Source organism: Euprymna scolopes, chromosome 25 (genome assembly GCF_053919585.1).
Source record: "Euprymna scolopes isolate OS-2025 chromosome 25, ASM5391958v1, whole genome shotgun sequence".
Lineage (NCBI taxonomy): Eukaryota > Metazoa > Mollusca > Cephalopoda > Sepiida > Sepiolidae > Euprymna > Euprymna scolopes.
In genome coordinates this window covers 25869040-25879166 of record NC_136506.1, presented here as the reverse complement: position 1 = coordinate 25879166, position 10127 = coordinate 25869040, and positions in this window count along the sequence as shown.

The following is a 10127-nucleotide window of genomic DNA, read 5'->3' as shown; positions in this document are numbered from 1 at the left end:
TTTGGTCAAATTATGCATTCCAATAGACGATGGTGGAAAACTTCGCATTCCTTACATGGAATCGATCTGCGTGTGTGGACCCTTTGGAATGCTTATCTTCCTGGGGTCATCTGCCATATATCCAACACTATCATTTATTTCTTAAATAAAAAAAATACTTATTTATTATTTATTTTGATTTGAATTATACAAAATAATTTTTTTTAAGAATCCAAATTTTTTTGCTTGGTATCAGTTGCTTGTTATTAAAAAATATCTATTATTAAAACTTACCTTGCAATGAGTGTTTTTTCAATTTTAACTTTCTTAAGGTTTCATAAAAAACTATCCAATAATTTTCATTTTTCAATAATTGTTTCATTGATTTATCTTTATAATACCAGAAATAATGTATTTCTCATTGATAAAAATTAATTAGCATTTGCGCGACAGAAAAAAAAAAAACACGAAAATTTCGTTCAGCACTTTCTGGCGTTTTACGTAAACTACTAAGAAAAAACTCCAACTATCGAACGGTATTTGTTCTGCACAAGTGCTAATATTTCTCCCCCAAAGGGAGATGCTTGCTGTTTACTGTGTGAGATGCTATCCATCTAACAATAAGTGGTTTTTGATCTTGAAGGAGTATTTGTTATCTTCTTATATCAAGTGGCTTCATGCCTTGTCTGAAGTGATTTCCATAAAAATTCAGTTTATTCATAAAGTCTCTTTGGAATTTACGAGGGAAATTCCCAAAGTTATGCCTCCTATTTTTATCCCGCCTGAATATTTCATTTCTATGTTGCAGATATTGACGCTGTGAGACTCTAAGAAGGCAATCCTTGTCATGGACGTGTGTCAGAAGCAGAGATGCGTCATTGAATTTCTGGGAAACGCGCATTGGGATGGTGGTGACTATGTAGAAAAATAAATTTTGGAGCACAAAATGTCGATCGTTTTAAGGGTACCGCTTCTGTCTTCGTAGCTATTGAGCTTTTTCAGTTAAAAATAGAAAACTTTACTTTTGGAACGACCCTCGTAAAAAAAGAACAATTTGTACCATTTCTTAAGAAAGTTACATTTTACAAGGGTTCACTTAGCACTTGCCCTTCTATATATTAAACAAGTGAAATGCAAAGTATATTGTTGATAAAAACCTCAATAAAAACTGATTCATACAAAGGGTAGCCTGGGTGCCGGCGTTGCTCGGGTGTTTGAAAAAAAAAAACTGGTGGTAGGCAGGCAGGCTCGAACTTATACTGCGAAGGGGGAAAAGAACGTGAAAAAAAAGTGACGTCTTTGCCATTGCGTCCATCGCCAAACCGGAAGTAAGGCTAGTCAATCGAAAAGAGAGGATGACTTTCGAAAATATCGGCGAAAAAAGCGACCCCTCCTTGTAGAGAAGTGCTCAGTTGAGGGCGAAGGAATTAATGTTTTTAACCAATTTTTCGATATTTGTCGTCCAGAGGGTCGATCTTCAAAACGATACCGATCTCGTGAAAATCAGTCGCCTCTGTCGAAAGTTTTAGGCATACATACATACATACATACAAGTTCCTCTCTCCAGACCTCACGATAGCCACAGGCAGCCATTTCTCGTCTTTAACTTTACAGGTCAATCTTCCCGGCTCGTACTTCGCTTCTCTGCCGACGACTACTTGCTAATTTGTATACGAGTTTTAACGGGTGCTTCTGCTAATATTTTTTGCTAGCCAGCTATCCTTCGGCTCCTGCTAATATTTTCACACGCGCTCTGTTACAATTAGAGCGAAATTCGAAAAACGAAATACTGGATTTCAAGAAACATCAACGGTATGGTTATGTCGCAGTAATGAGCATATCAAAAAATTACGAAAAACGATAAGGTAGAAATTAAATTATTACTAAAACAGTTTTTTTTTAATTATCGAAAATTGGCCTAAGATTTAAGAAAATTATTACCTCCCTTGTTACGAGTGGAACTCTCCGGATTATTATTATTATTATTATTATTATTATTATTATTATTATTATTATTATTATTGGCTCACATGGAGCTTTCACACAAGTCAACAAACGATCTGATTGGAAACCTGTGGTGTTCTCTGGAAGCTGAGTGACAACAAGTCTCCCCAGACGTCCAGCTCTCTCCACCTCCTTCTATAGCATTTGCAAATGAATTTGTATCATCGCAACAGCCGCTTACCATTGATTTCTCGCTGGTAGTGGCTATTGGTTTATACTGGAATTTGAGTGGCACTCAGCCCCAGTTCTCTTTGCGCTTGTTCAGCCGAGGTCTGGTTGGCGCTCGCTCCTTGGTCTTTCAGTCCTTATTGACTCTTCTCGTCCCTTTGGTATCACTTTTTTATTGGGGGGGGGGTGAACGGTGATAAAACAATCAGGGGATACATGTTGGGGGTGTAGAACTTGTAGATATGCAGTTTCGGTGTTCTTCATTCCCTGTAACGCTTATTCGTTATATTGTCTTGTATTATTCTCCACATTCAAGGGTTTTCCTTAATATTTCAGTCATTTTCATTATCGTTAGTCTTTATTATTATTATTATTATCATTATTATCATTATTATTATTATTATTATTATTATTATTATTATTATTGTCGTCGTCGTCGTCGTCGTCGTCGTCATCATCATCATCATCATCATCATCATTATTATTATTATTATTATTATTATTATTATTATTATTAAAAAAACTTAATGGTCGCTAATTGTCTTTAAAAACTATTTTCATTAATGGCTATTTTTATACCTTATCGTTTTTTCCCAATTTTTGGATATGTTTATTATTATGAAATGACAATTGGGTAGATGTCATTGGGTTTACTTGAAATTCAATATTTTCGAATTTCCAAAGAAGCACCAATTATTTACCTTTTTTTTTTCTTGTCACTCCTTTTATTCGTACTTTCTTTCGTTCCATCCTGACATTTACCCCGCCTACGCATTCCTTAGATAGGATTCTCGCTATTTATTCAACAACCGAATATTAAAAGAAAAAAAACCCAAAACAAACAAAACAAACAAACACACAGCAGCAACGACAACAAAACACCAGCCTTGATTAAGGGAAATTACTGCACACATTCCTCCTGCTCTTTGAACGTGCGTCATCTGTCGCGTCTGCGTTCCCCGCCAAATGTAATGACCCGTATCACGTGGCTCGATATGGCGACGTTTAAATCATGTCAGACGACGAGGACACGAACGCAGCGCTGTGTACTATTCCTATTAAAACACGATAATATGCGTGGTCAGCTTAGAGGGTTGGAAACGACAGCCACCACGGGGATAAACTGATAGTCTCAACGATAATGACATTGCAAACAGTCTTGATATCGCATTGTTTTGATACTGAGGAGTTGAACCGGTGTAACGGATACTCAAGCGGTCCGGATACGCGTGCTCAAGTTCTGTTGAAACTAAACCAGTTCAGTCATTTCCACTGTTGCCCTTGGGAAAAGATGGAATACATTTCGTCTATCTCGAGCTATATCCAAAATAATAGGGTAATTGTGAAGATCGGGGATGTAAACATAATACGACAATTGTGTATAATGGTTTTTTATGTTATTTTTTCTTTAAATGCTAGAAGGCTGCCCGGCGTTGCCCGATCGTAAAATTTGCTTAAATATAATATTTCAATTTTATTTTTTATTTTTATTTATTTGGGAGTCACCATTTATCAAGGACCGAAGGCCACGCGGGAATAAGGGTTAACGAAGCAGTGCATGGACCATGAAAATATCGTAAAAATAGAATCAATAGAAAAATTTTGATAGATTTTTAAAGTTTAAAAATTGAAAAATATTGAGTTCGGAAAATTCATTACTGTTAAAAAAAAAAAATTCTATTACTTTTAAAACAACTGTAATAGTTTATTTTGGAAGTATAATCCATAAAGAAAATAAATAACCCACTTTTAACAGAGAAATTACGAGATTTTTATATTGTATTCGCAGTTTCGTGTTAGGGGTGTCAAAAATTCCTACAAAAATTCTGATACTGCTAGTGCATGGTAGTGCAGTAATCGTTACTATTTATTATTTTAAAAGTAAAACTTTTTCACCAATAAACTGAAACTTTTCATTTGTATTTCGAATTTTAATAAAACTTGGTACTTATGCAGATTGTGAACGTCCGAGTCAAAATCCAAGTATAAAATAAAGAAATCAGTGCCTTTTCGTTTTCGTTTCCTCAAGAACCATTGTTTCATTTTGTGTGGTCCCCTTTGGGTCTTTAGCGAAGCAATATCTAATATAAGTACAAACACGATTTAACGTGTACATTTAGCAAAAAAATTGTGACAATAGCGAAGACAAATGAAGAAAAAAAATGAAAACTCGTCAGCAAAGTTAAAGGTTTAATAAAAACGTCAAGATGGTTTTTTAAAATGGCGTTTCAAGGATTTCAGAAAAAAAAAACAAAATTATATCCTAAAAATTATGATAAAATAAAATCATTAGAAATAAAGTTCTGTTTATTGTTTATTTATGAAAAAGTATTTTATCTGGGATTTTTAAATGTTCTGTTTTTTTTTTTTTTTTTTTTTTACCGTTTAGTTGTACAAGTAGCCTCTAACCCTGTTATCAAAAAAATGACACATTGGGTCGACACCGGTATAAAGATGAACTACATTGTTTAACAAATAAAAGGATTTAATGTGTTTTATTTTACGATATAAAATTTTTATTGTATGATTTAAAATTTAAAGCATTGATCAATACAAACAATATGTTGTGTAACAAATAAAAAAAGAAATGAAAAGTGAAAATTTAAAATGATTAAATGCTTTTTTTAATTTATGATTAAAAAATTTTAATTTATAAATTAAAACAATACAAATAAGATTTTGGTTCGATTTAAAATTTTATATTGTCATCGCATGCATATGATGATTCGAGGAAACACTGCTTCTTTGTTTCTGCGCGTCCACAAGAATTCAATATTTAACTTCATCTTTCATTATATCTTTTCAAGAACAAAACCAACATTTTATTTTTATTGTTTGATGTTATTATGTTATAAAATAAAAAAAAAACATGTAATCATTTTAAAACTTTATCCTGCATTATTTCATGATTATTATTATTATTATTATTATTATTATTATTATTATTATTATTATTATTATGATATTATATTATTATTATTTGCTCTGTGTCTGCTGTCTCTCTCTCTCTCTCTCTCTCTCTCTCTCTCTCTCTCTCTCTCTCTCTCTCTCAATGATAAAAATTAATCTGTTCCACAATTCAGGTGTTTCCCAGTCATCCTGTATATGAATGAAGGAGGGTTTAAACTTTAGAATTAAGCCAATATATATATATATATATATATATATATATATATATATATATATATATATATATATATATATATATATATATATATATATATATATATATGGATTTAGACAAGCCCGTTCCACAGCAGACATCCTCACCGTGATCTCTGAACGTATATACCAATCACTGGACAAAGCGGGGGAAGGCAGAGCGGTAGCTCTAGATATATCTAAGGCTTTTGACAGGGTATGGCATAAGGGTCTCCTCAGGAAGATTAGATCTTACGGTATCACTGGTAGAATACTTAACATAATTAAATCCTTCTTAGATAAGAGAAAAATCCAGGTAGTCCTCGACGGTCGCACATCTAAACAATATGATATAAATGCGGGAGTGCCCCAGGGTTCTATCCTTGGACCTCTATTGTTCCTGATATTCATAAATGACCTCCCCGACAACATTGCCTCTGAGATGGGTATATATGCTGATGACACTACACTCTATGGCGGACACGACAGGAAGACGAATGAACACATTTCTAAAGAAATGGCAGAAACACTAGAGGAAGACCTCCAATCTGTAGTGGAATGGGGACAAAAGTGGTTGGTCGCGTTCAATGCTGCCAAGACTAAACTAGTTTCATTCAATAATTACAAGAAACCCTCTCTACCACCAATAGCAATGGCCAACGACCCTTTATCTGAGAGTCCATCTTTCAAACTCCTTGGCCTAACGTTCACAGGAAACATGAGTTGGAACAATTACATTGAAGGCATTGCCAGGGCCGCTGCAAGAAAGGTAGGCTCTCTCTACCGTGCTAGAAAACTACTAACACCCGAAAGTATCCTGTACCTCTATAAGGCCACCATTCGCCCATGTATGGAGTATTGCTGCCACATCTGGGCTGGTGCATCTGCTACTAGTCTCTCGCTCCTTAACAAGGTTCAAAAGAGAGTCGCAAATCTGATAGGCCCTGAACTGGCATCTAAGCTTCAGCCTCTGTCCCATCGACGAAATGTTGCATCCCTCTGCCTGTTCTACAAGTATTTTAGTGGTGAATGCTCTGATGAACTGCAATCACTTGTGCCCCCACGACGCGAGCACCCTTGACAAACCCGACAGGCTACTAGATCCCACCCCCACACTGTAGAGGTCCCTAGATGTAAAAGATCTTTTTACTCCAATAGTTTCTTCCCCAGAACCGCAAGACTCTGGAATTCCATTCCAGGTCCCTGCTTCCCCAACAGTACTGACGTGCAGAAGTTCAAGTGTAACGTGAACTGACACCTTGCTGCCCAAATCCCTACATAGTACCCCAGTAGTTGTTGCCCCTGATAGTAGCCCCCTACACCAAAGTGGCAATTTGCCTTGTTTGGGGTGAAAATGTAATAAAAAAAAAAAAAAAAAATATATATATATATATACATATATAAAGAGAGAGAGACAGAGACAGAGACAGAAAGAGAGAGACAGACAGACAGACAGACAGAGACAGAGAGAAACAGGGAGAGAGAAGCGCTGACTCTCGGCTGGGCGGTCGAGTTTCAATTGTGAATTGAGGCAGTTGCTGGTCCAGCTACGCCAATGAGCTGTGATACAGCGAAACAGTACTGTTTGTGGATGACTATATATATATATATATATATATAGAGAGAGAGAGAGACAGACAAACAGACAGACAGACAGACAGACAGACAGACAGACAGACACAGAGACAGAGGATTTTTAAGATTTGAATAATTTTTCAAATTAAATTTCAAATCAAATATTTATAAACAGTGATTATATTATTATGCTATTTATATTTTATTGCTACTTTGTTTTATTTGCTATTTTTTCCTATTGTCTTTAAGACTGTTTATCTTTCTAGGAACCATAATTTTTTTTCAGAACGGAAATATTCGTACTAAATAAGTGCAGTTATGCAAAATATTCAATAGGCAAAAATACCATATAAAACAAAGTACCAATAAAATATGAATAGCAAATAGATTAAATGAAAATCAAATGAGGATAACATTGCAAAAATATATTGATAAAAGATTATAAAACAGAAAAAGGATGCAAATAAAAAATTACAAATTCACAATCCATATAAACCAGAACTTCATTCAAGCTAGGTAACTCTGAGGCACAAACACAATGAGCTCCATGCCGAAGCCAGACACGTCTAAAAAAAAACTAAAACGCCTTGGAAAGTTTTTCTTTCAGCAGATTGCACATACATCATTCTGTATTACTTGGATTCTTCGGACTACTGTTCTCATATTGACTGTCATTTTCGCAACGTATCAGTCGATGAAACCCCTGACCTTCAGGTGTCTCTTGTCGAACTCGGAAATGTTTTTGTCGAACTCGGGAATCTAAATTGAATTTCGAACGGAACTCTTTATTTACTTCACAAGAATAGCATGTCCTCGTTCCGTCAGCCATGACTGGATAGAGGTTCTAAGCAATTCGCAATTCACAAGAAACACTCGTTTGGCTCAAAACACTATCAATAAATTCTCCACCCCTTCTTTATCTGTGCCCAAACCTAAACGTAGATCCCATGAACAAGTTTGTTTCTAAGAACTGCACACCTGTGAAACTCTCTTCCCTTTACCTGATTTCCAGCTGACTACAATATGGCCATCTTCAAGTCCAATGTAAACAAGTTCTTGATGAACCGTTCCCCTTAAGTAATCCAATTTTACCAAATTTACACTTCTAACGATTACTATGATATTGTCCTTTTGACCACTGTACACTCTTTAACCCTTATCCTCGAGTGGCCTCTGGGCCTTGATAAGTAGTGATTCCTTCGTAAAAAAACAAAAAAATTGTATTTTTGGTTTCCCCCTCCCCCACTGAAAATTAAATCTTCAACCCTCAGAAGAATATCATTTTTACAATTGATTTTTTTTTATCAAGTACTCTAATCACTGCGCCACGTGACGTGAACTAAATAAAGGGTTCTGTTTGAAATTCCGTCCAAATTTTTATCGTACAAACACGTCTCCTGTCTCGACATATTTTGTTTTCCCATTTGTCAGAGAAAGTATTTAATTACTTCTCCCCGATGGGATTGTTAAACACAAGACCATGATAAAATAGAATTAATTTGAATTGTACAGGAAGAAGTTAATCTTGTAACGAAAAAGTGATTACCTGTTTTCTTCATATTCAAAGTCGCCATCATTTTCAATGCACTTTTACCAGGAATTCTCTGCTTCTGACGCACATCCATGACACGTGTTGCTTTCTTAATATCTACAACAGAGAGATGAAACTTGTAGATGATTAATGCATAGTTTTATGCATCATCACAAATTCTGATTCATTCGGACAGGATAAAAAATAGGAGATATTACTTTCAGAACTCCCCTTATATTTTTATGTGGATCGACCTTGTCATTCTTTTTATATAATTGTGTCTCTTTTTGGGGGGCTGTGATCAAAGTATCGTACCCGTTCTGATATTATACTTCATCTTTTTTTCTTCTGAGTCGGTGAGGAAAAGGCCTTCTATATTGGGATAGTTTTTATTCTATTCTAGAATATCTCTTTTTTAAGACCTGGTTTTTCCTAGCCTTGTGTCTAACCATAAACTCGTGGGGAGATAAGTAAATAATTATTCCGACAAACTAGCTTTAAAGTTAACGAAAATTTGAAAAAAAAAAAAAATGAACCCAACGAAGACCCGCACTTCTACTAGTATTGCATATCATATTTTATTCATACTTGCCTGTGGGTCGTCAAACTCTCCCTGGAGTCTTTGGAATTCTTGAAGCAATCCTTACACTGACGCATACAGAAACTTTTGATACTCTTGAAACGTGTAGAGATTTTTGCATTTTCCCCCCAAATAATCAACGTTAGAATTTGATACATTTTAGGATTTTCTTTTTTAATTACGTGTATTTATGGGTGTTGGGATTGGGCAAAACGTTTCAAACATATAAAATGTTATTTTAAGCTTCTATTAAGTTTCAAAAGTAGAGTGTTGTAAGCCTGTTGTACACTCCCACTTTAGAAATACACACATGTGTAAATAGGTAGAAAAGATGGCGTGTATTTGATGTGTATATATGTATATATATATATATATATATATATATATATATATATATGTATTTGATGTGTGTGTATATATATATATATATATATATATATATATATATATACATCAAATACATATATATATATATATATATATATATATATATATATATATATATATATATATATATAGAGAGAGAGAGAGAGAGAGAGAGAGAGAGAGAGACATATATTTATGTCTCGGAAGTAGAGTGAAAACACGTCTTATTTTTCTTTTATTAATATTATTGGAATTTTTTCCTTTTTTCCTTGTACACATGTTTGTGAATTATTCCATGGATTTCTGCCTTTGGATTATTATGGATCATCTTCTTCCAATTACGGGATTTCCTTGGATTTTACTTGTACAACTGGAAATTCTTTTAACTTTCTTGAAGTTTTACATTTGGATTTTACCGTCACTGGATTTTTTATATCCATTCGTGTGTAATCACCTTTTTCTTTACCATATTCCCTCTGCTTGAGTTTTTTTGTTTTCAAGTAAGATTTTGACTTACTTGTTGTTTCATCAAATACTTCTGCATGCAAAATCCGATCCCGCATTTTGCTAATTCCTACCCTCTGATGAGAAGGAAAGTATTTCTTCGAAACTCCGCGGATTAAGGACTATCCATTTATCTAGTGTTTCGTTTTCAGATTAAATATATTTTTAACTTATTTCAAAGTGTTTTTTAACATATTTTATTAACTGTTTGCTAATATATATATATATATATATATATATATATATATATATATATATATATATACACTCTTATAATTT